This window comes from Drosophila serrata, unplaced genomic scaffold, assembly GCF_035046125.1.
Source record: "Drosophila serrata isolate PLE 108 unplaced genomic scaffold, ASM3504612v1 contig_382, whole genome shotgun sequence".
In the NCBI taxonomy this organism is placed as follows: Eukaryota; Metazoa; Arthropoda; class Insecta; order Diptera; family Drosophilidae; genus Drosophila; species Drosophila serrata.
The window spans coordinates 2,853,173-2,880,907 of record NW_028257280.1 but is presented as its reverse complement, the minus strand read 5'-3'; the positions used below and the strand labels follow the sequence as shown (position 1 = coordinate 2,880,907).

General features: G+C 38.0%; 1 protein-coding gene across 2 annotated transcripts in view; it reads right to left on the bottom strand.

Annotated features, from left to right (window-relative positions):
* LOC110186821 (sodium-coupled monocarboxylate transporter 1) overlaps nucleotides 1-24,862 on the bottom strand; it is a 39,469-nt gene extending 14,607 nt beyond the window's left edge. The window contains exons 1-2 of one of the 2 annotated variants that reach the window (XM_020956109.2): nucleotides 24,593-24,862; nucleotides 21,757-21,822 (exon numbers count right to left, since the gene is read on the bottom strand). The gene's annotated coding sequence lies outside the window, so the exon portion shown is untranslated. Of the gene's footprint in view, nucleotides 1-8,074; nucleotides 8,193-21,756; nucleotides 21,823-24,592 lie in introns of those variants that run through there. The other variant, XM_020956110.2, reaches the window with a different exon arrangement.
* Nucleotides 24,863-27,735: the final 2,873 nt, after the last annotated feature.

Here is a 27,735-nt window from a genome sequence, read left to right as displayed (position 1 = left end):
GCTTTTGGCCAGTGGCCAACTACTACTACTACTACTACTTTTACTATTATAGTTGAAATAAGGAAACTGGGAAAAATGTGAAGGATTTTCCCTTCTTTCCACCTCTGCTCACGCTGAACATATGAAAAACTTTCCTTTTTCGCTACCTGGCATGACTTGGCCAGAGGGAGTGTGTTCCTGATCCTCGTTGATGGGCAGCTCGAACGCTCAAATTGTGGCGGGATAATTATGGTAATGTTCTGTGAGGGGAAATTACAATACATTGCCACATTGTTGCATATATGAACGAACGAGCCAACGAACGAACGCAACAACTTGTGCTGCACACTCAATTTATGCGCCACTTCAGTTAAGTTTATGCGTGGGGAACGCTACAAAGTTGCATGCATTTCATGGTAATGCTCCTCGAAAGTTTGCTCCAGCTCACTGCATTTGGCTAATTAATGCACTGGCAAAGTCAGTAGCAGAGAGAGAGAGAGGTTCCCTCTGAGTGCCAATCAAACTTTTATTTGACAGATTTTTCGGGCAAAGGATGCAACTTCGGAGCGCTTTTGCAAAGTGCAAAGTGTTGTCCCAATTCCCAAGCGAATCTTTAGCGAATTCATTGCCACCTTTTTGTCTTGGTCGTATGTTCTTGCCAATTGGCTTTTGGCGGCTCAAACGGGTCGAGTGTCTTGAGTTTTATTTATTTTAAGTTTAACTCTTAGGTGGTGCACTTGAAAAAATAATACAATCAAAAATACCTTCTTCCTAATCATTAATGTATTTGGAAATGTATAAAAAACATGCTTTCTTAAGGGATATTAAATGAGGTCAAAGAAATATGCACAATACTTAATGTTTTATTCATTCTTCAACTTAAATGAACAGCTACTCAAACTCTCTCACTTCTCTAATACACGCTACTTAATTGTCCGAGTGTACTTTGTGGAAATTGCAGTTAAGTCAAGTGACTGCAACTTTCTTTTTGTTCTTGCTTCTACACTTATTGTTTTTTTTGTAGTATTATTTTTTTTTGTTGGTTTCTCCGCTGGCAAACTTCGGTCGGGTTGTTCATCTTCTTCATTTTTGCTGCTCCGACTGCTAAAAGTTGTTAAATACAAAAGTTTGCCACTTAATACCAGTTCGAGTAATGAAATACGAGTCAAACTGTAAGCAGCGATCCCCAGCAGTTACGTTCCTTTCCCTATCCCTCCAAAAAACAATCCTTCCAGCAAATTGAAGTTGAAGCATGCGGTTGGCAAACTTCTTCCTGCCATTTGCCAACATGCAACTGTTCTCGACGGGCATTTCGCCAGCCCCTTCTGGGCCAGTCCCAGTCCCAGTCCCTGCTGGCCCAAAACCCAAACTCGATTGCATTTGGCAATTGTTTGTTTAGCTTTAACCGACGGACGCTTTACACATGTTCTCCCCCCGGCGGTGACCCAAGAATTTTGTGCGAAACTTTAGTTTGATTTCTTTCTCGACCACGTTCGCCTTGGCCAGGCTTAATGAGAAAAGTCATTGGGCCACGCCCATGTGCGGTTGATCCTCCTCCACTTTCGGGCCACTTCCTTTGCTCCCCCTGGTTGCACTCTGGGCCCAGGTCAAAGTCATTTATCAAAGGATGCCCGAAAAATAAATACTCGACTTAAGTTGGCTCTTATTTATTGTCCGCTGACTGTTGTTGCCAACCGAGGAAAATATAATGTCAATTTTTCAACTAGCCCCCGGATGGGGTTGAACTTTCAATTGCGATCATTTATAACGAATGGTGGGAATCAAATTCTCCTTTACCTTTCGTCCACTCGGCGGAAAGCATCATTTTCCGCGGACATTTTTATAATTTATTTTCAGCATGACTTTGGCAAAATGTAGCCATTTGAAAGCGAAAGAATAAAAACAAAATAAAAATAAATGATGAGAAGGAAAATAAACCAAGTGCAGAAAGAATTTCCTCGCACTTTGTAAATTTCGCGAAAGTTTCAACAAAAGTGACAATCGCAACTTGTTGTTGCCTGTCATTGTGGCCCTGTCGCATTTCAGACATGAAGTAAAGTAAAACTTTCCGCGTTACAAGTTGTCCTGTCAAACAATTAGGCAGGCTTCCTTTCCACTGCACAGTGAAAAAATTATAATAATAAAGATGCAATGTCAGTTTCATGTCAAATAAAATTTTTGTTTGCTACAAATAAATGATAATGAGTAATTGATTAATGGGTTGAGTAGAACATTTACTTTTGACTCTTAATGGATTTCTAAAATGGGCTTATTTTGGTTGCTGCAGGAATTGCAGTTGAAAATGTTATATCAATATATTAATACTGTATCAATATTTGATTCAAAAGTTGATATCATATATTTAAAAATTGATAGTTTAAAGTGGCGATACATGAACGATAAATAAATACTCTGATTAAAAATATTGATATTTTTAAGTTAATTGCAATATATTTCGAAATTTCGATTAACGCTTTCGATATTTTCCATAAGATATTGAAATTGACATTTTATCGATACATTCTAAGGAACTTCTGTTTTTGCTAAGTATCCCCCAATCTTTATATATGGTTTTATATGCCACTTTACAAAACTAAAACTCCGATAACAGTTTTTCTCTGTGCAACTTGACTTGTCCTTCTCTTGGATCCTTGGCCACAGCTTAAGCAATTTGCTGGTCTCTGAAAAGTATGCTACAAAAAAGCGCGAGCAGAAAACGTGTGAGAAGAAGGAGAGTCATGAAGCATGGCGGCATGGGGGCTTGGGAAGAGCATTAAAGCGGTCGCCAAGCCACTTGCCAGTCGCCACATGCTGTTAATTTGATCAACATCAGACCGGCGACTTCATCCCGGCAATTTAGTGGTCAGCCCCCAGCGGCAGGGCATCTAGGACAGCCGGCTAATGCTCGGGTTTTGCGTTGCAACTTGCGAGCGTGCACAACTAATTTCCCGTTGTCGCCACTTTCGTGTCCAGCAGTAGCACCCAGAACACTCGACACCATCGAGTGGCCCAGTGGCACAGGAAAAGCTGTTTTTCCTCCCCACGTCTAGTTCTTTTTTCTTTCCCTCCTCTATATATATTCCATTGCCGGCCCCTAACAAAGTTTTCATTACGCGTGCTGTGCAAAGTTCTCCCGCTGAAATTTCTGGTTCCCTTTCTCTGGTGTTGCCTTTTTTCTTGCAATTTTCCAGGCGGTCTAGGGTTTCCACCTGCTGCGGCATAGGAGTGGGGGGGGGGGAAACAATGGGCTGCGGTATCTTTTCATTTTGGTTTTCCCACTTATTTTTTCAGTTCGCTCGCATTTTACAAATAATTGGGTTAGTTAGTCGAAGGGTGCAATGTCTGTTGGCCCTTTTTGTTTGCACTCTTTAACACCTCGAAGTCCGGGACATTAGCCCATTGTTGGTTAGCCACCTGTGGCTAGAAAGGATAACATGCTGAGAAACGAATATATACATATATTTTTTAATGATTTTATTAAGCAAATAACAATGTTTACACAGAATGCATTTACATTGAGTACTTGCTTGAAATTCAATGTATTAAATTCAACTTCAAATGATTTTCCTATTTGTCGACGTTGTTTGTTTTCCGTTAAATAGCTTTTTTATTATGCAAATAAATAATAACTGGTTTAATTTAATTTCTTGTTTGAATAATTTTATATAAATTGAGTTTTTATACATTTTGCATAATGTAAACACCATTAGCTTTAATTAGTTTTCCCACTTTGGCCGTTTACCTGAATTTGTTTTTATTTTCTGCTCTGCAAGCAGCAAGCATTTTAATTTCCCTTAAGGCCAACGTTCAAAAAGTAGACCCAGTAACAACATGTCAAGATTTCCCTCAGCTGCCAATGTTAATGACCGACAGCGGGGAATCCTTTTGGGCACATAAATTTGCATCCGACAGAGGATCCTGTCAGGAGGCAAACAACAATTTGTCTTGTAAACGAAACCGAAAACGAAAAGCCACTAATCATCGTTTAAAAAGCTGCCACTTGACATCCAGCCCAGCACCTGTCCAGCTAATTGAACTAATGAAATGCTCTTGCCATGACCAGTACCCAGGTCCTGGCTCCTTGCCACGTCCTGTGAGATTGTGGAATTAAAAACAAAACAAAAAAAAAAGAGAACTAGCTTGGCTGGGTTCCTTTGTTTGCACAAAGGCTGTTGATAATAAATTAGACTGACTCTACACATTTTTGTCACCATGGAAATTCCACAAATGGATATTTATGGCTCGGCCACCTCACCACCTCGAGTCTCCTCTGGTACAAAATAGTGCCACCTGCCAGCCTTATCGGTGACCAGAGTCGCCACCCACCCACCACATCCCCTTTTATTGGCCACGTGCTGGCGATTTGTTCAAGTGACCGGCTATCATTGGGGACCCTCTTTATGTCCGGTCGGGGACATCATTGTCCAGTCTGGTTAATTAAGTATTTATGTAATGAGTGTGCATATGGAAATATTTTAATTATTTATTTATGTTTGGACAAGCAAGCGAAAGTCATATACTTTAATATGGAAAGACCTTTGATTATTTGCTTATATTTTGAATATTGCAGAAGGCAAATCTAAGTTTTCTTTTTAAAGTTTGAATTCCTAAGCGGCACTGGCCTTGTATTTTAAGGTTGATACCCCAACGAAATGTTAGGTATTTCCAGAGAAATATCCAAGTTAATGAACTCTTTTCTCTAAGTTCTTGTAATAACTTAAAGTGGCAGCTTATTTTTAGCTTGCATTTTACAACAGCAAACTAATTTTCCTTATCTGTTTATGCTATTTTCTGTTGAAAGTAAAGCGAAATTGAGAAGCATGTAGAGTTTTATATTTGTGCAAAGTATGTGCTGTTGGATTTTTAATTAACTCAGGGATAAACCTGGACGCTGCTGGACGTTGCAGCCCTCGATCTTTGATGGCCAAAGTCAGTTATTAAAACTTAAATTCACTTAGGTGAAGCACAAAAAAATTAGCCATGTTTCCTTCATCCGGCTAAAGTGGAGGTGCAATGTAGGAGGAGGAAGTGGAGGAAGGATATGCAGCCAGGATTTCAACCCGAAACGACAAAGTTGCCAGCGGGTTAGCCGAGTGGGTGGCCCTGATAGCTGCTGCACAAATTGTTTTGCTGGCAGCGTCAACTTTATGCCAGCAACAATGTAATTTATTTAATTCCACCCTTTTGGCCCCATACCCCTTGCATGCTGATGCTTCTAATTTTTTCACGCTGCAAAGCAATTTAAAATGGCAACTGTTGCCAAGTCACAGCATCCTTTGCGCAGCAACCCCTCCGGTTTTGTGTTGATTTCATTTGAATTTATGCTAAATTGTCAGTTTCGCAGTGCGTGTTATCCTGCTGGATTGTCTGTTGTCCTTAGTGTTTTTCCGCGGGAAACGAAAATAAACTCCCCTCGCCTCGCTGAGAATTATAATTTCAAATGATTGTGCGTACAATCAGTTGTAATTAGCATATTTAATTATATCGCGCATAAATATTCATGAGTCGCGCACAAATTGCAGCTAACTGAAGGGGAGACAAGCTTAGAGCACAATTAGGGGACAAACTCCAACTGGCCACTACATGCGATTGATTGATGGCCCGATTGATTGATTGATCGATCACCGGATGGTGATGGTACAAAGTTGCAGCCACACGTAACGCTGGCCAGTGGAAAGCAAACACAAATGAAACGTACAAGGGCAAACAATTGAGCAAACACTATCAATATGCAATTAACGTCATGTAAACGATATTTACAGATAAATACAGTTCTTCCTCGCTTCCTGTCCACATTTTATCGGCTTAATTGACAGGAAAATATCACAAAGGGGGCGGTGGCGGCGGCAATTAGTTATTGTCTGCACTTCAATGCAAATGCCACTTTTCCTATCGGGTGACACTTTAAATCGATATTGCATTATTACCTAGACGGCCATTACTCATACGCCGTGTGTGCGGCAGGCGTGCAACGTTTATCTCTTTCGTATGCTGTTCGTTTTAGGCAATTGAATGCCACATACACTGACAGAAATATATAGCTATAGCATATATGAAAAATATTTCAAGATATTTTTAGGTTTGAAAAGATAGACAACTACACAAATTATCAAATTTTGTTTGCAATTTTTAATTTTTCTCCCAAATAAGTATTATTTTTTGCTTGTGTTTGAAAACTGCGTGCTTCATCCAAAATTAAAGGCAATTAGTTTGGACCAGTTGCAACAGTTTGTGGCAAACACACATGTTGCAATTAGGAAATTTGGCAAATTGTTTTGCCCGACACCCCCGAAAAAAATCGAAATTAATTTCCCAACTCTCCCGTTCTCAAAAAATAAAAGCAGACTATGCCAAATTAGCCAGCAGCAACGGATGTTAACATTTTGCCAGGCTCTCTAGGACATGAGTTAATTTACATTTGGCCAGCCGGAGCTCCGAATAATCGTTAGATTATCCTGTTGCAACAGCTCTCAGTCTCCCCTCTTCCCCTGCCTCTTAGCAGAGGCAACAATAACAATCACTTAAGGTTCTCTTCAAATTTTTTACACAGCTTCTCTATAATGCCCTCTATGGCATGACGTAGGATTTTTTCGATATGTTTTTTTGTTTTAAAGTTATAAATTTTTAAATCAAAAATTTTGTTAAAAAAAAAAAATTTTTTTTTCAAAGTGCTCCCATTTGCTCAAAAAAAATTATTTCCAAAAACGGCTACGTCATGCTATAGCCATACTTATATAGCTTATAAAAAATTTTTCTTTTTGAATTTCGGATAACAAATGTGGTGTGCAGCATGTACACCATCCGACCATTCCCTAAAAAAAATTCGTTTTTTGACTGGCTATATCTCCGAGGTTCGTAAATATTTTTTTTCTTTCAATAAGTATTTTTTAGTTTAACATATGTACTTTGATGTACTAATAAATAAAAAGTTGTATTCCCAATAACTTAGTCAAAATGAATTTTTGAAAAACCCTCCAAATTTCATGCGTTCAGGGTGGTCTACCCCCTTAATAACTTGGCCAAAGTGTAGCAGCAATTACATGGCCAGGAAGTGAGAGTCAGAGGGGAGGGAGTCATGTCGCTGGAACAATGACCAAAAATACAAAGTAAACTCCCCGCCTGGCAGCAGCTTGTCCAGAAACAATGTCGCCAAAAATTTCTGCTTGTCTTGATTGACAGCAACAACAGCTAAGACAAGGGACAGCTACTAAAACATTTCGTCATCTTGTCTTTGTGTGAAATACAGTCAGGAAAATTTATAATTGTTATAAGTCAAAAATTAAAGAATTAAAGTCAACAAAAGATATATAAAACCTCTTTAAATCATTTCAAAACCTTGCTATAAATTTATATTAATTCATATATTTTCCCTCACTGTATATAATCTTGAGAGGTTTGTCCTTAAAGTCGCTTTTCTGTTGCCGCCACCTCATTTATTAGCCAACTAGTAACATTTCCCCGTGCCCCATACTATTAGATGTTCACAAGATGTGTGTTCCTTGTGTGGGTACCCTCGAAATCTTGTCCTTTGTCATAACTGCAGGCAGCTTACTTAGCCTGCTTACACTCCTGCTCCTACAGGGTCCTTAAGTCGGCCAACTGGCCGCATACGTAACGAACTCAAATGAAGTTGCTCGAAAGTGAATCAATTTGCATAGAGTTTATGCTCCTACAGCCGTTGCTACTCGTCGTCGTCGGTTGTTGAGAACTCATTAAGAACATTGTCTGGAAACTTCCGGCTGAGATTGAGCCTAGAGCTTCCGCCAAAGCGGAGAAACACTTGCCGGGGAAACCCAAGGTTCTTAGCCCGGTTTTAACATATTAAGCTTACTCAGCAAACGGCACACTTGAAGGGTAATCGTATTCAACGACACTTAACATTGCCCGGATCACAGCTGAAACGCAACTGATTCTTAATACCTGCCTTTCAATGAATCAGTCAAAAATATTTAATTTAAAATTTATATTTTTTGTCACCGAGTCGCACACAAAACGTAATAAAAAGACACTTAATGGGTCACCAACAAAAACCGCTGACAGCTGTTTAAACTAACCGCTGTGAATTTATATTCTTTGTATATGTTTTTTTACTCACGTGAGAGAGTGTAAGAGGAACAAGGAAGATATTTGTGTATACGATTTAAATTGTCCACTGAAAAGGGAGACTGAATGTCCGACCTTGCCTAAGATCGTACTGGAAATGCAGGCACCTTCTGGCCCAGTGCCCTTATTTATAAGACCAAGATCTCTATCGCTCCCTGGGAATTTACGTAGTAAATATTAAATACCAAAGCAAATACCGAGGCTGCCGCCTGTTTCGGCAGGTGTTTTTTTCCGCAGAACGTGAACGCAACCGTAAAGTTGTTCTTGTTGTACTTGAATATCGAGTTAAATGGAATCGCGCTAGACACAAATGTTTGCCAGACAATAAAATAATACAATATAATGAGCTAACACGTCGTCAGTCAGTCAGTCAGTTGTTGTAGTGAAGATAGCTCCCCAACATCATCATTGTGGGTGGGAAGTTGCCTCGACCTAGAGCACTTAATCGGAAGTGTTTTTCCTTGCCAGAGACTTTATCTAAATGAGAGCTGAGGCCCATAACTCATCCGTAGTTCATACGTAGTTCTAACTAATTACTGCCGGTTGTAAGTGGACTTAATGCGGCGTAAGGCTGCGAGAGGTTTTTGCTTTTACTACTCTGCAGTCATGATTAACTTCGTTTGCATGATATATATTCCTGATCACTCGAAGAGAGAGCAACGTACAGGAGTTTATGGCAATGTAAAGTGTAATTTATGGCTACCACTTGGTTATTTAATGAGGCATAATTTTCATTTGCCACAAAAAACTTTGCCACCACAAATTTCAAGTTCATATTCGAGTGGCTTTAGCTTTGGCTTTAGATTTAGCTTTGGCATCAGGTTGTGTGCCATCTGCTTCATAAATTTTCATTTGGCTGAAATCATAAAGTGAAAAAAGGAGGCGTCAGGAGCAGGCGCTTAAATATCCTCCTAAGCCCTAAGCTGGCATTGTGGGGCTGATTTTGGTGTAGCAGATTTAATTTATGTTTCATTTTTCACACCAACAAGGGCCGAGGCCGTCCTGGCAATTGCCAAAGGTGCTCGCTCCTCCTCCTCCTTCGTCCTTTTCAACAAGTGCATATATACCTACATACATATCAATGTGAGTGGGTGGCTTTAAAAGGGGCTTTATGTCCCTATAAATATGCAAAATTTATGCGGATGCTGTTGCCGGTTTCCTACCGGCTTAGCCACACGGAAAACGGAAAACAAAATCCAAAAACATAACGGCCAAAAAGTTGCCGTTGCCTCCCTTTTAACATGGCCAACTAATTGAAATTTACGCTGAGCCAAGCGGTTCTCTTCTCCTGCATTTGTTAATTTATGTATAAAAGTTGTAAGAGGCTCAAATCATAAAAATTCTATTGACTTTGCCGGTTCATTGACATTCAATAAGGTTGCATAACAGAACGCAGCTTTTACTTTCCATAAAGTTTATTAAATTTCCTTGTGTTTGATCCTTGAGAGTTGCTAAGGGGATAAGCCTCAAGTTAAAATGTCTTTTGATAGCCTCTGAAAGAGTTTCGTATTAAATGGAATCCGCTTTAAATAATACCTTGTTTAAAACATACAAATCAGTTAAAATAAAAGAGAATGAATTAATGCACATTTAAATCAAATAAAATAATGTTCGTTCTTTAAATCCTATTTGTAATCCTGCTAAGCTAATATTTACTGCAAATATTATTTGTACTTATTTGAGTACATAGCGTATTTTACGCATTTTTCGGATTAAGCATAAGTTAATTTAAACTGCATCAGGTTTTATTCACTAGCTGATGAGAGCACTGTTTGCTTAATGCTTAAATATTCAACAGCGAAATCGTTATCAAAAATTTATAAGCTTTGTGAAAAATATTCAATTTATTTGCAGCGGCAGCCATATTTTTGTTGTCCTGATTGTTTTTCTGTATACTTTTGTTTGTTTTTGAAATGGTATGTTATTTTTTCTTTCTTGTTTTTTTTTTTTTGAATGTATTATTATAGTTGCAATATTATTTATGTTTTTACCCTCTTTGGTGATGGTTGAACGGAAGAGCGACGAGCAAAGAACTGCAAAAATTTTGTGCAGAACCACACAAATCAATTTGCAATTGTGCTCATTGTGAAAATGCGAATGAAAATGTTTTTATTACAATAGTTTTGATGCGGTTTTTATTTATTTACCACAATAACAATAGCAGCAACAACTACATCAACTATAGCTCCACTTTCCCCTCTTTCTGCCTTTGCATTGTTATGTTTTTAGTTAAATTTTTGCAGCTGTTGCGTTTATTTTTTTGCTTGAATAGTTTTGAAAGTGTGTGTATTCTGAGGGCAATTGTTAAGCCGGCTTTGATGCATTTTATGTTAGTTTTGTTTTTGCCTAATTGCCCAGGAAAATAGAATTTCCGAAAATATGACACACCTGCTCGTCTCTACTCATTTGCATTTTTTCTACAGGCATTTTGAGTATTCATTCGAAATGTGCAATATTTTGACAATTCCATTATGATACGAAAATTAAATGAACTGTAACACCCGGGATTAATTTAATTCGAGTCTCTAACTAGAAACAACGAGGCAGCTTCCGTAGCACAGCTTGAAGTATTTATCAAATGTCATTAAAAAATTAACACATGATTCTAGGAACCATTTTTCACACCCGCACTCTCTCTTCTGGGCGGAATCTCTACCTCGCTTGCCACTCGTCAGCACTTACCTTTAATTAAATGATTTATGCTAATTTTGCGCCGCGTTGCCAAGTTAATTAAATTCCAGCCGCCTCCTCTGAGACTCTCTGAGTCTAGAGATGATTAGTAGAGGAGGTTCCGCTGCTCCATTTTCCTCTGATGTGGCTATTGTGGAACGTTGGCTGTTTGCCGACTAATTGTTGGTAATATAACCATCGATTAGCTCTATGACACAATGAATGAATATTGTTCAGTGTTAATATTTGTCGAATGCACAGTGTGTGTGTGTGTGTGCCGAGTTCAATTGGGTAAATATTGATCATTTCGCAATTTTTTAGAGTACACAATAAAAATATTGGGTATTTTCAAAAGAATTTGTAAGAAGAAATAGGAAAAGGTATAATGGATATTCTTCCCTTATCCCTTAACAGATGATTTTATTTGAAGTTGTTGACATAAAATAATTAAGTTTTCTTTAATAATATAATTAAAAATATTTCATTTTCCAAGGTGCAACACCAAGATCAAGTTGATTGTAGTTGAATAAATAACAAATACTCATTTCTGTGCACTGGACATAGAGCCCTGAGGCATAGAGAGAAAATGCATACAGCAAAAAGCACAAATCTGAGATACTTTATAGTTCATTTGACTGCACAATTTGATTGCTTTCTGTATTGTTTATACATATTTATATATGTGTGTCTGTGTGTGCTTACAAATTTAAATTGGATTTTGAATTATACAAATTCCTCACCACATTAAAAGCCAAAGGTTTTAGCTGAGCAAATTAAAGTAATCAAAAATGTCTGCCAAATTAAATCTATTTGTCTAACAGACACTTCATCATCATCATCATGTGTGTGTGTGGGCATCGTTTCAATTAGTTGAAACAAACAACTCGAAATGTAAAAATGGTTACTAGAAAATAGAAATAATAACCTCACCCACCAGACAGCCTCCCAGAGGCGATAACAATAAACAATCAACTGGGCCCGCTGAGTGGTGCTATCTCTCTGAACCATCGGGTATCTATCAGCCATCAGCCATCAGCCATCGGCATTCATTTGCGTGTTTTCGCGTGTAAAGTGTCACACATCGGGCCGAAACTAATTGGTAATACAAAACAAACCTCAAAACAATACAGGGCACTGCCAAAATGGATACTGTACGAACACGTTTTTATGCACTTGAATTGCTGGTCTCGATTTAATTGTATGATTTTTTTTTTACATTAAAATCAGTTAACCTTTCCATTAGTCTGCTTCCTGGTAACTGGTACATTACCCTTGATTGTTATTTCTTGATAACCAAATGTTGGGGTTTTTTCCCACAAAACAAAAAGGGCTCCATTACTCATCTTAAATTTTTTCCAACTTTAGGTTATTTCCTTTGCTTTCGCTGATGGAAAGTTATTTTGGTAAACGATTTGATATTTAATTAAGTGATTTCCAAATTAAAATTCAACTACTGATTATTATCGTATTCTAATTGGTTTTTCCCCGAAGAAACTGTATTTTATCAGCTTAATTATCAGCTTTCTACTTAAGTATTCTTGATAAAGAATTATTGCGGCAGACATATTTGTTCTTAACAAATTATCACGGTGGCCATATTTATTTTTTTATTAACAAATTGTTATTCGATCATTTGTTATGATTGTCCGTCTATCTTTAAGTACCCAATAAATGTTAAAATTGAAGTGCCGTCTGATTGTATAGTTGGTTTTGATTCAATAATCTCGTGACCAAGATTATTCTAATTGGCCATAACACTATTGTCTTGATAAAGTTGTGACTAAGTAAAGAGCAAAACAGATGAACCAAGAAAGTCTGCTGACGACAGCAAGCCAAACTTTTTGAAAAACAATTCTGAATTTACGCACGTGGTTAATTGTATTGTATCAAAATGTCAAATACACAATAACAATTTAAAATGTATTGTTTTTATTATTGAAGAAACAAATTATGCTAATAATTGAACAAAGTGTTTATTTAGTCGAAGAAATGGGTCTACTATTATCCGTAATATATGAAAATGAACAACCAGATCTTATGATCTTTTCTTGAAAATGAAGAAAATGATTTAAGGATTGTAAAGGAACTGTAAAGAATAAGCTTATTCCTAAATCCCAAAGATTTCCTGCTCCGAAACAAAGTATTTAAGCCTCAATGCATCTTTCTATTTGTTTAAATTATGAAATTTATTACAAAGAGAAAACATTAATCAAAAACTTATTTGGTTTTCGCGCAATTTCTGGGAACTCAGGCAGATTAACTTAACCAAATATTTCCTGAGAATAAAATCTCAAACCGCCTGCTTGTGAATATACCAAATTCTTAATTCCTTTATCAGTCTGTCTGGGAATTCTGGCACTGTCCCTGATGATGAATAAAGTAAATATAATTTGCTTTTCATGAATTATCATTCACGTTTTCAAACATTCGCATTACACAACCCCCGAGAGGAGATAAACCCTTGTCTTATCTTTAAGTCATTGTAGATATCGGGCTTGCTTTATGACAGATCTTCTCCGCGTTAAAGTATAAGTTTGCCGCAGTTGCACTCGACACGGCGTCTGTATTATTGCATTTATTTATTTTTTATCAACAAATTGAGTTCTTGTGTTCTCGGCAACCGACAGGCAAACAAGTAAACCGAGCCACTCAGATACACAGTGGCCATTGTCATTGCCGCCCTGACCGCGATCCCGAAACCCTGAAACCCTGAAACCCTGAAAGCCGCCTGATGGTTTGTGGGTCTGAAAACCCTTCGGAAAATACTGGAAAATACAGTGGAGAATGAGACCCCCGAGGACGCGTCGATGGCTAACGAAGTGCGTCTGGGTCGACTTTAGTGGCGATTCATTTGTTTGAAGGGCGGCGGAGGATTGCACTTGAGTGATTTTTTATTGTGACACGTGCATGCTGTGCAGCAGCAAATTAAATGCTCCGTCCGCAGTAACAACAATGAGCGATGTAGCTCCAGGGGCCGCAAAACGCACTCTCTCTCTGACAAGCAATTAAAATGCGTTGCATTTCAGGGAAAACAACAAAAAACAAGAGACGGAAAATTGGTAAATGCTGAATGGTTTAATTGCAGCTCAAGCCAACACACACAGTTTCAATTTTCCATACCAGAAATGGTATATTTCCATTCATTATTAATTATTTTTAATGACTCCCACAATGACAGTGACAGAGCCGGGAATATGCTTAAAAAACGATTCAATTTAAATGGCTTTGGTTTCACTGAATTTCTTTTGAGCTGAATAAATATTAAAATTGAAAAATTTGTTTGTTTGCAAGCTTTTTAAAGCCAGCGTAATATATTTGCACAATTTATACCATTTATTTGTCATTATTGTCTGACTAAAAAAAGGGAGTCTGGTCTTAGCATTTATCATGTGCTTATTTTATACCCACTTTTTGGTGCTTCCCTGACTCAGCCCAGTGGCAGCTGTATTAATATTTACTTGGTGTTATTCATGATCGTTGGATATTTACTCGACTGCAACAGTAAAGCACGTGATCATAACCACTAAGCTCGTTTCAGGGGGAATTACATGAAGTTCAGATACAGAGAGACCATGGACCACATTTCACATGGCTGGACATTGAACGCGGATTATTATATTTTAGCTTACGCCTGGTCTGGGATTAAGAATGTAATTAATTTGAGCGCATATTCATATCAATGCAAAGCTGCAGAAAAATAAACAACGCTTAAAATAAACAGAGAGTGAGTTCAAAGGACAAAGGCTCAAAAGGAATTTGCAGTATTGCACAAAAAAATGTCTGCGAAAAATATATAATATAAATAATTAAATGCATGTACTACCAAACAATGCCTGGACGAAAAGAGGGCGTGGCCCTATAACAACGCCCGCTCATTATTTATAATATATATGTATATATATATGCACTTTCAGCGCCTACTGCCTTCCCAAGATTTATGATCCCCGAAGCAGGAGCAGCAAAGCGCTCCAGGCCAGGCCAGGTCCAGCTCCAGGACCAGGTCCTTCAGGGCCAAAAGGGGCAGCAGCGGACACAGAGATTGACATAAATAAAGTGGGTCTGGTCGGTTAGCCGGTTGTTTCGTTCTGTTGCCTGGCCAAAGAGCATGAAAACAATTTCTTGTATGTACTTTTCGGCCTGCCGGCTGCATTTACAACAGAGACAAATGCAAAAGGCCTGGCCAAAGATGAAAGTTCGATACACTTTTTTTTCGGTGCAAATTCATTGTATAGAGATTTTGGCAGACTGCTTAAGTTACTTTTTCAGTTAAAATTAAATAATATCAGATTTACTATAGAGTTGGAAACGTTCAAGGTGTAGTTTTTTGAATAGGATTTTATTATCAATATTAACTTGGTACTGTGTGACTTTATTATAGAATTACAGAAAAAATCTCTAATGAAACATACCATAAACAATGTCATAACTGCACAATGTTTGCATTTTATAAGTGACAAACACGAATTACATAATTCATTCTGTACTTTAACATTGGTTTCTTAAAAAATATATACAATCATTATCAGAACAAAAGCTTAACAAAATAAATAAATTTTTTAAATCACAAAGTCATATAGGCATAATTGTTGCATTCCCCAAATGATTTGTACAAATTAAAGCTTAACTTTTGTATTTAAACACTTTACATCCAAAAATTAAAACATATTTGAATCATCTATATATTTGTTAATGTTATCTTCTAAATGCAGCAAACTCCTTTAATCTGTAACTATACCTCTCTTGGCAGAGAGCGATAATAATAATTTTTGGACGCGACAGGGCCAAGAAGAGCAAAACGAAATCAAAAGAACAGAACACAAATTTATCTGTGGCGATTTATGGAGCATGTTTTGGGCCCATGTCGAGAGCACACACATAGCCAACATAGACACACTCATCCTTACACACATTTAGAGCACTCAGGACGAAGAAAGGGGGCGGTCCTGGAACGTCCTGCTCGTTGAGTTCATAAATAGCGATGTTGCATGCAACTTGAAGAGCAACTCAGTTCAGTTCACTTCTGGGTCTGGCTTTGGCTTTGGCTTCGGGGGTCTCTAATTTTTATGAGCATGTTGCGTGCAGCTGGAGGGCAGGCAGAGCATGTGCAGCATACTTCAAGGCGTTACACCCTCGAGAGTTTTCCTGCCTTAATGTCGTGACGTCAGGAACAAAAGACGTACTTGACTGCAAAGTTTTGCATTCGGTTTCCATTTGTGTGATTTTGTGTAATTTAATGGCGGCACTGGCAGAAATTTAAATTGCTTTATCATCATACGCCCCGTATGCCCAGCGAACAATAAAAATTATGCCACATAATGGCATCGCCTAAAATGGGCGACAAAAAAAAAGGAAGCAGAAATGGAAAACAGTATTTTTCAGCCCGTTTTCATTCTGTGTGGATGTGTGTGTGTGTGTGTGTGTGTTGTGTGTGTTGCATGTGGCAAGCAATTCGATCAGTTGCCAGCGGCGAGCACCAATCATTTCGGTCCCGCCAAATAGAACAAAGCAAATGTGGCTCTGATAACTGGCGGCGGGCTTTCAGCGTTGCAAACTTTGCCACAAAACTATCAGCAACACTGCTGCCTGCCACTTCATTGCGGCAGTTCTTGTTTTTGCCGTTCGAGTGTCGGCCAGGCACAAGGAGAATCTGCTGAAAAGGAAGCCACCAATGTCGAACAGGATTGTAATGCACAAGAAAAAAATGGAAGATTAAAATACATAATAGTTTACGAAAATTAATTACAATTCTATAGTTACTTTTAAATAATGTTAATCCCAAAAGTTAGAGAAACATTTAAAGGCTAGTTGAAGGCTTAAAGTTCTGACTGCATTTTACTAAGGGGTGTTGTTTAAACTTTAACTCTGATTTTTCTCTTTAAAATTATAATAATGTTCTTAAAAATTACCTTAGAATTGTAGATAGATCTTTAAAGTCCCATTTTTTTGAGTGCTTTGATTTGATTTCGCTCGAGTTGGTCGGAACTGTGTTGGGTTGGTTTGCTGTCTGCTTAGCGTGTTGGCCAAACAGAAGTGGAAGCCACAAGAAACTGTGTTCGGCTTCCGTCTGGAGCTTCTGGGTTACTCACTTGGCTTGGCCCTATTTCCCAACCAACTTTCATTGATTACTTTGTTATGGATTTTTTTTTTGTATTCTTTCCATTTCTCCTCCTGCCCGAGTCCCGAGTGTGGTTTAGCTTGGGACTGATTTGCAACACAGGCAACTAGCTTCTCCATTGATTGAGGCAATCAGAGCTAACGAAAGGGTGCCCCAAAGTTTGTGCAATTTCATATTTCTTCTTATTCAATGTGGTTTCAACTCCACTTGGCATTGCTTAAAGATATGAGGGGTATCATGCAATCGACTTTAAAAACCGCTGCAACATTTTGTCCAATCGAAGCGCAATTAAAATGCGAACCGTGCCCAATGCTTATGATTAGAGCAAAAAGATCGCCGCAATTTTATGCACGTAGCACCGCGATTCAACTTCAAATAGCCGGAGCATCGCATTAGCCGGGAATAATAATATTCAGGCAGCGTCCAAAAGCCGTCACCGTCGCCATGCCAACAACAATTAGCCAGAAGTTGAAATACGAGAGTTGGCCCAGAAGCCAAGAAGGTGGGGAAGAAGACGACGGAGACGGAGACGGCGACGGTTGTTAATAGTGTTGAGGATGGCCCGCTGGCCTGGAGCTGCGTCTGTGTCTGGAAATTGGGACTGGGACTGCACTTAAGCACAGCGACTGGATCTCAACTTTGGCCAAATGGAATTGAAATGACAAGTCGTTAGGAGGGAGGGGAGAAAATATGGGCTGGGCTGGGCCCAGGACACTGGGAGAAAAGGTGTGAGACTTGAGCCGATTAAAAATATATTTGACTTGGAAAGGAATAAACAAAGAAATACATTTGTGTTGGGGGTTAAAAGTTGCTTAAAAAGTCTGTTTATAAGGTAATTAATTTTGTAAACAGTATTATTATATCCTCTATTTATGATAGATATGACATTGTGAGTTCATTATCCATTGTTGATTCTAAATTGTTGAAATGGTCAAAAGAAGCTCTATTTTATTATAATTCTCAACCAGTTCATGCAAGTGCTAATTAAAAAGAACATTAAGCTATAAAACAATGTAGATATCTTTGGAATTATTTACTTTTTTATCTGACAACTAAAAAACTAAGCAAATCTTATAAATGTACTTCGATTTCTCATCTCTTGAACTCACTTTTTAAACACCTCTCTTCACGGGTAAGGAAATTGTTCTCAGTGTGTTGAAACGAGTGGATCTGGATGGTCTGTGATGCGGAATGGGGAATGGTATAGGGGTATGGAGTATGAGGATATGATGCCCAGCTGGATGCCGCCTATTGGCCTGTTGTTGTCACATTTATCACGGCTGTCCGATTGCGGGGAGAGCGACGTGGCTTATAAGCAAAAGAACTTGCTGCAGGTCAAGTTACGAAGCGGCTAAGATTTGGCTTAAAGACGCAAGAAGTCCCTTCTGGTTCCTTGGTGATTTCTGCAGGCAGACAAATGAATCGAAATGAATCCAAAATGAAATGAAATGGAACAGGTAAGTTGCATTTAGCCCGAGGACGTCTTTTGTGCGTGTTTGTGTGTGCTTGGAGTTCAATGAACTAACAGCCATGCAAACTGCAAAATGTTTTCCTTTTTTTATTATTGCATTTTCATTGATAAATGCCTGCTGCAGAATGCATGTTGCATGGCCCTGAGACTCTGTTGCTCCTTTTGGTTATTTTGGTTGCTTGTTTGTTCGATGGCAATTCGATTTCTGATTGCACGGCATGCCCCGGTAGGCATAATGCCTTCTTTTAATCGACTTAAACCCAATTTGGGTCATATGCAATCAGTATTAGAGGGGCCCCAAAAAAGGTAACCGAACTCGCCGGCAAGTCATTCAACTTTTGTGAAATGTCTGCGAATTCTCTGCCATCGATCTGTATTGATTAGCCAAAAATAAAAAATAAAAAAAAACCGGCAAGAGTTTCGCTCTATGGGAACTAGTTTTTATTCATTTTTAATGACACCGCTTCGATTCGATTTAAAAATAGTAGAGTCGCCTCATGTGATGTCAATTAATCAATCGAAATAGCTAGAAGTTGCTACGGTTTTTTGCTGAGCAGACCAAAAATACAAAAATAAATAATCACAATCATCTGGCAAAGTAAATTTACTCGAGTGCAGCCTCAGTGCAAAGTCCACATGACTCAGAGATTCAGAGACTGAGGCTTTAATGTTTACTATCTGCACTGGCCAAATAATTAACAAAATCAACAATTCAATTTATCCAGGCCACTTGCAGCAAGGTGTCAATGTCAAGTATTTATAGCCTTAAGTCAATCAACCGATCTTCTCTGAATTTCCATAATAAGTTTATTGCCTCTGTAGTATTTAATATTTCATTTATATATTTTTAACTGCGAGTATGTAAATGCTGACTGCCTGCAGTTTTGCTATTGACATCAAAGTCGAGCCAAAAATGAAAATGTTATTTTCGTCGCTTGGCTGAGTGGCTATTTTGAGACTGGAAATCAGTCTGCAGATTATTGGCAACCGGTATCGTTTCAGTCACGTGGTTTAGCAATCGGGTTTGGTTTGTTTTTCCGAGTGGTTGATATAGTGGTCATGTGCTGTTTTTCCATTGCCTGATTGCCGAGGCGAACTCTATGCTGCTGCTGCTGCTGCTGCTGCTGCTGCACAGATAGCAGGCGGAGTTAATGCTTACATAGCACTCGTGACTTGGGGGGAATTAAGATATTTATTTCCCATAAAAAAATACAGTTTGGAGTTTAAATTGGATTTAAGCAAGAAATTAAGAATATATATTAAGGGAAGAATTCTATTCTACATAAATTAAGAGAGTGCTTTAGTTTAAGAAGAAATGATAAGCCAACAACTCATTCAAAAAATATTTCTTAACTCTATAAAATACATTACATTCTTAAAGAAACCCCTCTCTCTACTATTATTTAACCTTCCCCCTTTTAAACAAAATGATGTGAGAATTAAGTGAATTTTCGTTAAAGTTTACTGAATAAACAATGTTAAGTTCTCGCCACTTGCACTTGTCACGCGATTGTCTGAGGGGGCCTGTCGTTGTTCTCATGCTAATTGACTACTTTGTAAAATTATTGTAATTTCGCATAAGAAAATATTGCATGAAAAGCGAGCGGAAAAATTGGGAAGATGTGCGAGGAAAAATCCATGGTAGCTCGCGCTTTCATTCATGACCTGTCAGATGTCAACAGAAATGTATAAAAATTAACAAGAGCAATAACAAGAAAAAACCATTCGAGTATTGGCATTAAATTGCCATCAACAATGCTCTCGTCTCGATGAAATATTCATGAAATATGCTCCCAGAGTGTGTGTGTGTGTGTACTGTGTGTGTTTATATTGAGGATTTGACTTCATTATTCGGTTTGCTGTGCGGTCGCAGGTTGCGGTTGTTGTGGTTACATTGAACCATTCGTGGGTACACTCGTAAAATAGTCACAAAAACCCATAAATATCTTTTGATTTTAAATAAAATCATTGATAAGTCAAACGTAGACTTTCCCTACTTGTATATTTATTCCCCAAATTCATAGTAATCTTGTAATTTCCTCCATAGAAATCTTGTATATCTTTAAAACACACGGTTAAGTTTTATTTTTCAGTGCAGAAGTTTGAGTTTTGTCCTTATTATTGGCGGGTTGAATGTTAATACCAGTCTGACAATCTGTCCGATGCGGGCTCATGTTTAATTAGTCAATGTTTGTCACAAATTCTGACATGTACGCTTTTCAATCGATGCAACTCATTTTAAAAACTTCGCATGCCCGATGTTGGTTCGGCTCTAAAAATAAAACCAATTTTAATTCCAATTCCAATTCGAATACCCAATACTTGGCCACTTGGATGACAGCTGTTGTTGTTGTTGCTGCTTTTGCCGGTTTTTTTTTTTTTGCTGCATTGGTAGTTGCACAAGAAATATCGTTGCATATTTCACGCCAGCATTGCGCGAATATTTATCAAGTTACCCATAGTCTCTTTAGTCCTGGGGCTTTGCTCCCTTATTTTCTATATACCCTAAGGATAGGGATTAATGAATTTGTGGCTTAATTATAAATATTATATTGAAAAAAGCATTTCTTATTTAAATCTTTCATTGTCAAAGATAGCTGGAAGCTTGTTCTCTTTGGTAACCATTTTAAATAAATACAAATTAATATTTCGAGATATTATTCTATCATTATTATACCTCCTTTATAGCTAGTTAAAAAGAGTATTTAAACTCCCGGTTTAGACTCCTTAAAATCCTCCGTTTTAAGAGCAGCGTCTTTGGGGGCGAAATAAAAGCCAGGAGAAGCTGCCGGAGGACGGATGAAAAAATAGTTAAAATGTAGATTTATGCAAATGGGACGCATAGCTCGCTCGCTAGCTCGCATCCTGTCCCATCTCGCATTCTCTGTATGCCAATGTGTTAGTAGCTCGCCGCCAGGCGATTTCCCGCCCACTGTGCGCCCGCTTTCGTGCGCTTTTTACCCCACTGTCGGTCCTCGGGACTCAGCTCTCAGTTCTCAGTTCGCTTGCCAGTTCCCTGCCGGCTGTCCGTCTGCCTGTCTGGGTATTGAGTGTATTGCATTTAATATTTATTTGCTTTTATTTTCACTCTTTTTTTTCCGAGCATTTTTCTTTGCCAGCTTTTGCGGCAGGAGGGGGAGGGGGGGATAGGGTAGAAGAGAGTTCTATTCAGGTGGAAGAGGAAAATTAAAAATGCAATTGCGATTAAAATTGCATGACAAATGCGCGTCGGCAAAAAGTGTTGCCAAAGGGGGTTTTGCATGTTTAGCGCCCACCCAATGCCCAATGCTCAATACACAAACCCAGAGCCCGTTAATAGTTATATCCACGCTGGGAGACAGCCACGCAGATGCTCCGTAGTATCTCTGATTCACGGATCTTTATTTAAAGCATTCCAGGTAAATCAATTCACACTTACCTTCAATCAAATCCACACCAAGGGAAAGTGTCACCGTTGTCAATTTGCACGAATTCCGATATGTTTCTGAGTGTTTATTTAGCGGAAGAAATGAAGAAGTTGATTTTGTTTATTAGCACGGCGACATAGATATATTTTTAGCTTTTATTACGCATAAATCGGGCACATCATTGTTACAATATTATATATATATTTAATATATTTATTTATCTGTTTATTTGCGAGTCTGCCTGGCTGGCTATCTGCCCATTTTCTCTTTTGTAGAATTAAATTCTTATGGCAACGGCCGCCACACGCGACACCCGGCTATATTCTATATTCCCTCCTCTACCCCCTTAGTATATATCTTCTACATACGATATCTTTGTCAAAGTGCATTTAGCAATAAACAAAAGCATGGGGATGAGAACAAGGAACAATGACTGTGTGGATGCTGCAAAAGAGCATCAGTGGCAGTGACATAGGAATATGCATTTCAAGGCAATATTTAAGGATGACACTGTATTTTTTGGGATTTGAAAGAATAATGGGTTTAAATATTAAATGTTACAATTTTTCTAGGAACTTATTTGTGACTCAAAAAAGTACTACATTTTGATTTTATAAAGATTAAAGATTTGGGATTTTTTATTTCAAATATTTCTCTGTTTCTTTCATGTTTGTTTTAATTTAAAAATTGTCTGCTTATTATTTCGTTGATGAAACGCATGGGTTTATCTTACAGATTAAAAATTCGCTGAAAACTGAACTATATATATATATTATTTCTATTTGAAAGGATTACTTCTTTTACTAAGAAATTAAGTTTTCAAGGCTAAAATCCTTTCACTTTTCTGTTGCGTGGTCCTTTTCAAGTTTTATGTGTTACATTTATTTTATTTATTTTTATCCCAAACAAAATTTCGTATCTAATTGAATATTGTTTTAAACCTTGTATAATAATAAGTTACATATATTGCTTTTAAAAAGGAATGCAGCAGAATTTTTGCCTTGAATGACCTTTCTTTCATCTAAGCTATTACAATTGCTATATGTGGAATTTAATTTCATTAATATTGAATATTAAGCACTGTTATATTATTGAAGTAATCAAAAATTTAATTAGTATTAAAAAGTTTTAATATGTAGTTTAAAATTATTATAAGAAGGAATTCTATCACTCTTTGTACACGTGATGTTTTAGGAACTTTCTATATGTTTGTGTAAATTTATTTCTAGGTCAGATTAAATACTTTAAAATATATTCACTCTATATATATAACCATAAATTATAGTTTCATTTTGAACAGCAGTTCATTTTGAATTTAATCACGTGACTAGTGAATGATTTGATAATTTAACCGGCGCCAAGCGATTTGCGTTTATTTCAAATCTTTTACTTTTTGTTTTGATTCCGGTTTACGCTTTCTGCTTTCTGTTTTCCGTTTTCAGTTTGTGTTTCTTTTTGGCCGGGCTTTTTGCTATTTTTGTTTTTTGTTTTTTTTTGTGTTTTGTATTTTGTATTTTGTGTTTAGTTGAAATTTTTGGGATTCATTCGTCACCCTTTCGCGCGCGCTCTCTTACACTGGCACTCGTCTGTCCCACGGCTGATGGGGGACTGAATGTCAAATGATTTGGCCGTCCGATGGTTATGCTTTATTTATAACGGCACTAATTAATTTTCACTCTTTCGGCTGGGCTGGGCTGAAAAATGGCAGCAAATGGAAATGGAATTGGAAGTGGAAATGAAAATGAAAATGATGTGGACGGTGATGCGATTGTGATTGGGGGATAAGCTGCCGACCGGCTACGAGCGACTAATATAATTTGCGGAAATTGTGACACAGCACTGGGACCGGGGGGTAACCCAGGTAATTGCACCCGGCTGTAGGGCTCAAGCTCAAGGCCCCTCCCCTCGCCCACTCTCATTGTTATTTGTTATTAATTTACCAAAGTCACAAAAACTATATTAAATTACAGGTAAAGGCTTTATTTATAGTCACAAAACGGGTGAAACACACGTGGGACTTGGATAGATCTTGGCGGCGATATTGTTTAGGGAGGAATTTACATAAACAAAAACATATTGTAAATATCGGTGACCAATCTATATTTAATTAGCCAGCGTGCGGCGTTGGTTTGTTCGGGAAACCTGTTCGTTTTGTTGCCAGCTGACTATTTAGTGCTTTATGTGGCATATTTGAAAAGATTGACTTCAAATCGTTTAAATTTTTGTATATATGTTTTTTATTTTTGTTTTGGTAGCTCGTTTGCATTGCTAATGAATTCAGGGGAAGAATTTATGGCTGACCATGTGAAAAGTTCGTAAAATATTTAACATTTGGAATTAATTTATCAAAATCCGAGAAGCGACAGGCCATAAAAAAAAACTAAATACAAACTGCCGTTTCACTGGGCTTGTTAGTAGAAATTGAAAATTCATTGGGAAGGAGAGGAGGAGTTTGGAATTTATTCCACTTCAAGTAGTGTTTTTCCGCTTAGTTTTTGGTAAATTTGGTCGCGGAATTTTATGAAATCCCCCCCAAAAAATTTTCCACATCTCAAGTGTGGGGGGGGGGATGGGGTCACCCACGACCTTCGTTATCAGAAATTTCTGTCACGTCCGCACGAGTGACCCAAGGGCCCTCAAAGGGTTATGTAAATAACTAACACTGCCTCCCCTCGGCTTCGATTGAAGATCGCGTGATTGTAAAGCCCCCCGATAAAGCCGAACTTGTTCAATCAATTTTCCGTTTATCGCCCACACTTTATACTTTTATTTATATATATTTTTGCATTTTAATGCAATGTTTTATTGGCACGCTAAGATGAGAAGCAAATAATAAATTTCATTTACGTTTTTCAGCTAGCTGGCTAGTTTGCTTCCGTTTTCGGGCGAGCACTTTTTGTTCAGTTTTTCTCGTTTTTTCGGGTATATTTATTTTTTGAGTATTTGAGTATTTAAGTGAATTTCCACGAGCTGTGCGGGATCGATTCGGAACTGCGTCTTGTGTCTGCGAGCGCCACGACGGGTTTGTTTTCATCGCCAGCTGCGGGCCTGCCTCTTGGGCGGCGTTTATTTCTCCGCTGCCTTGCTTCGATCTTGTCGTCGTCGCGGAAGGTTCGTGCTGCGCTCCGTTGACGCTGACGCTGACGCCGGCGGAGACGGTGACGGTGACGGAGACAGAGGCGGCGACGTCTCTGCTGGGCGTACCGCCAGCGTCAGCATCAGCATCACCGAGCCAAAGTCCCAATCGCAGCAGCATTGATTCCACCAAAACCCCAAAAGGAACAAGAAAAAAAAAAAAATGGAGGGCTTTCAAAGGAACCCGAAGAGGGGAATACCCTTCAAATATATCTGGGTAAATTAAGGAATCAAGGAAAATTATTGTCAGATTTTAGAAATTATTATGGGATTTATTTAAACAAAAGAATTCTCTGATCTCAATAAGTCAAATAATTAACTGATTAGTTTGATTGTAACAATATCTTAAATAAACAGAGAATTAAAGAACCAGAAATATTTTTGGATGCCAAATTTTATATTCTTTCAGTTTGCAATAGAATTGTAGGACTTCATCGAAAATCGATCATAACTAAGCTTCAAATATTCGCATTCATTGAATCGATATTTATCGATATTTTATATGACAATTTATTCGACATATTAAAGATTAAAAAACTCATAACTGAGTCAAAAAAGCATTTATTTAAATTCGGAAAGGTTTTCTAAGCTAATTTTTATTGGGTTAATAAAACTGCATACTTAATTTAAAATTTAAGAACTTGAAGTTTTTATCATAATTTTTCTATTTTAACGTCTTATAAAATTTGGAAAAAATTGATAAAAAATGTTTTTCTACCGGAAGTAGCCAGATCTATTCGGCTCTTAATGCTGATCAAGAATATATATGATTTATAGGGTCGGAAATGATCCCTTCAATGTTTTTCAAGCTTCTGAGTAAAATTAGAATACCATTTATTGATTAAAATTTTATCAATATTTCTAAATGAAAATTTGTTCTACAAATTGAAGCCTAAAAAACCCATAACTAAGTCAAAAAAGCATTAATTTTAGTTTGGAAAGCAGTTCTATGCTAGTTTTTATTATATTAATAAATCAGCACACTAAATTTAAAATTATTTGAAATTAAAATTTTTTTTAATTTTTCAAAACTCAAATGTCAAAATTTTACACCTTATAAAATGTGAAAATTAAAAAAAAATTAAATATTTGTCGGACATAGCTAGATCGATTCGCCTGTTGATGCTGATCAAGAATATATATGATTTATAGGGTCGGAAATGACTCCTTCAATGTTTTAGCTTCTGAGTAAAATTATAATACCCTACAAAGGTATACAAATATTCATAAATGTAAAATATATTCCTATATGTTTGTTTTACAGAAAAACCCTAAACTAACACTAATTTTAAAATCCTTCTATTCTGCTCAATTCAAAAAGATTTATTTACCCATCAGATCTATAACCAATAATACCCCTTTAATAGAGTATAATGAGCGAGCATCTCTTTGGTGGCACAAGCAAATATCATGGATTTGTTTACGCACTGACTGCGGTGGCACAGAGCCGGTTTTATTTTCGGGCCCCCACAGCCCACAGCAAGCCCGTTCCGTGCTCCAATCGATCCACTGACCAGTGACCACCACTGACCACCACCATCACCACCACCAATACTGGCCAAGCCAATGGATTCTGCTCGACAGAGTGCATTTGCCTCGTTTTCAGCTGCGAAGCGAAAATACATTCAAAATGCCAGTGCAAACATGGCAACGTAACGCGATATAATTAACACATGCAACGCTAACAACGCTAACAGCAACAAATGTAGATAAACAGACAGCAATTGCCGGCTAGCTGCCCTTTGGCCAATTACAAGGGAGTGGCCAAGGGGAGAGGGGGGGACTCGAGGAGCAGAGTTCAAGTGCATGGGGCAAAAATTCAATTTTCTGGCCCCTGAGTAAGGGGAATTTCCTAAACGGGTTCCGTTCAAAAACAGTGACTCATAACTCATAGTCGCGGCGTTAATTATACCCCTAACTAAGCGTTAATTGTACAAACCAACCACATATTTGCCACCAGTACAGTGTATAGAAAAATGCTGTATTTATGTGGCAGGTTCAAGGAGGCAAAGGATATATATGCAGATACACTAAAGAAAATGACTATTATTGAAAAACCTATAGATATTTCAAGTTATTAAAATAATAATAAACTCAAATAATCTCTAAATATAGGATTCATATTATTTACTGCTTTATCTAATTATTTTTTCACAGTGTCCTTCCCTATTAATCGCTTCGTTTGTCCTCTAAGTTGTCGGCATTCGAGCCCGAGTTGCATGTTGCATACTTTTGCAACTTTTGCCAACTTCCGGCAACAATTTGCTTTACGCGCAGCCATAGAGAAGTTTTGTGCATTAAACACAAAAAACACTGTTAAATAATTTAAGCACTTTTACGATCATTTTTCTTTCGGCCTGTCGACTGTCGACTCGCATAATCATCTCCAGCGGAAGTGTCCTCCCGCCATCATTTCGGAATATCCTGGCCATAGTGCCTTAGTTTATGACCGCTAAGCAGGGCGGTGGTCGACTGTTTGGCGGTTGGCTTGGTTGTGCCAGTGAATTAGCACAAGCCGCATGTTAGATTTGTTGATAACATGCCACACCCCCTTTAACCTGCTTCCTGCCCCCTGTCTCCCCACAAGTCGTTGTCCTGTGTGGGTGAGTGTGTGGGTGGGTGCGCGTGTCCTTAGCCGTGCAGTTAGAGGCTGTCAAGTTGAGAATTTTATGCGAAATGTTTAGTAATTAGTTGCATCCGCAAGGGGAAATTACTTAGCACAGCCAACCGCAAAAGTCTCTTGCCACCGCAACAGCACCCTTAGTCCTTAGTCCTGAGTCCTTAGTCCTATCTGTCATTTCCCTCCCCCCGTGTGCGCCGCTCTAGCTCTTCCATAAACTGTTTTGCCTGGTTTT